Below are 2301 nucleotides of genomic sequence, written 5' to 3' on the forward strand. Positions count from 1 at the left end.
ACATCGATTCTTCGGTGCTCAGCCTTCTTCACAGTCCAACTCTCACATCCATACATGACCACAGGAAAAACCATAGCCTTGAATAGACGGACCTTTGTTGGCAAAATAATGTTTCTGCTTTTGTACGCTATCTAGGTTGGTCATAACTTTTCTTCCAAGGAGTAAGTGTCTTTTAATTTCATGGCTGCAGTCACCATCTGCAGTGATTTTGGAACCCAAAAAGATAAAGTCTGACACTGTTTCCACTGTTTCCCCATCTATTTCCCATGAAGTGATGGGACCGGATGCCATGATCTTCGTTTTCTGAATGTTGAGCTTTAAGCCAACTTTTTCACTCTCCTCTTTCACTTTCATCAAGAGGCTTTTGAGTTCCTCTTCACTTTCTGCCATAAGGGTGGTGTCATCTGCATATCTGAGGTTATTGATATTTCTCCCGGCAATCCTGATTCCAGCTTGTGCTTCTTTCAGCCCAGTGTTTCTCATGATGCACTCTGCATAGAAGTTAAATAAGCAGAGTGACAATATACAGCCTTGACGTACTCCTTTTCCTATTTGGAACCAGTCTGTTGTTCCATGTCCAGTTCTAACTGTTGCTTCCTGACCTGCATATAGGTTTCTCAAGAGGCAGGTCAGGTGGCCTGGTATTCCCATCTCTTTCAGATTTTTCCACAGTTTATTGTGGTCCACACAGTCAAAGGCTTTGGCACAGTCAATAAAGCAGAAATAGATGTTTTTCTGGAACTCTCTTGCTTTGTCCATGATCCAGTGGATGTTGGCAATTTGATCTCTGGTTCCTCTGCCTTTTCTAAAACCAGCTTGAACATCTGGAAGTTCACGGTTGCAGAGTTTCAAAGACTAGCAAGAAGAGATAAGAAAGCCTTCCTCAGTGATCAGTGCAAAGAAATAGAGGAAAACAACAGAATGGGAAAGACTAGAGATCTTTTCAAGAAAATTAGAAATACCAAGGGAACATTTCATGAAAAGATGGGCTCGATAAAGAACAAAAATTGTATGGACCTAAAAGAAGCAGAAGATATTAAGAAGTGGCAAGAATACACAGAAGAACTGTACAAAAAAGATCTTCATGACCCAGATATGATGGTGTAATCACTCACCTAGAGCCAGACATCCTGGAATGTGAAGTCAAGTGGGCCTTAGAAAGCATCACTACGAATAAAGCTAGTGGAGGTGATGGAATTCCAGCTGAGCTATTTCAAATCCTGAAAGATGATGCTGTGAAAGTGAAGAAAGCTTATTCCCATTTTAATACTGCTTTCAGGTTCACCAGTCTTTCTGAATTAATTTTAGATAGGTTCACAATAAAAATTTTTAACTCCATAAAAAACAAAGGCACATTGCTGACATTTAATAAAATGAGTATAAAATATCATTTAAACCTTCTGGGATTTGTGGGGAGACTTGAGAGTCCTACTACCTCTGGAAGGACTTGCTAAGAGTTCACCAATACTATCACAGTCCTGAGCCTGGAACAGGAATTGCTAGGGGTTATTGTTAAGAAGAGGTTTCCCTGGTGACTTGGTAAAGAATCTCCCTCAATGCAGGAGATCTGGGTTCAATCCCTGGGTTGGGAAGATCCCCTGGAAAAGGAAATGGTAACCCACTCCACTATTCTTGCCTGGGAAATTCCACAGAGAGAGGAGCCTGGAGGGCTACAGTCCATGGGGTTGCAAGTCAGATTTGACTTAGTGACTAAACCACCACCAATACCATTGTTAAGAAGATAGGTTTCTATTTGCTTGTTCCAATATGAGAGCAAAGGTCCTAGTAGCAGTGCAGTGACCAATATCCTTGGGATGAGCAAATCTCTTTGAGGACTTTCAGCTCTTGGTTGTTTTCATTCAATGCAGTGCTTGACATTTAACTGATGCACCAAATTTTTAAATCACACTCTACATTTCAGAGACAGTTGGAAATGCTCTCCGTAACTGTCGTCTTTGGTGCTGTAAATACTTAAAAGCTGACCCCAGAAAAAAATGTATTGGTGAAAGAGTTTTTGAGTTTCCCTCTATCTAGTTTGTATCTCCATCACATTTCTCCTTTAAAGATGAAGATGATGATTGCCACAGCAACTGCAGCATCAGAGTAGCTCCAATTGTATCTGAAGTCTTTCATACTGGCTTCTACCTCAGCTCCCACTTTTCAAGGTCTCAGGGTCAACTTTTCTTAAGACTGCAAAAAGGTTTCATGCAATAATAGCATGAGACCAAGTCTCCTGGCTAAGAAGCTTATCTAAAACAGGTACAGGTAATAAACTTGGTCATATATTCAAGATATGTTTTT

This window comes from Bison bison, unplaced genomic scaffold (assembly GCF_000754665.1).
Source record: "Bison bison bison isolate TAMUID 2011002044 unplaced genomic scaffold, Bison_UMD1.0 scf7180017849308, whole genome shotgun sequence".
NCBI classification, from domain to species: domain Eukaryota; kingdom Metazoa; phylum Chordata; class Mammalia; order Artiodactyla; family Bovidae; genus Bison; species Bison bison.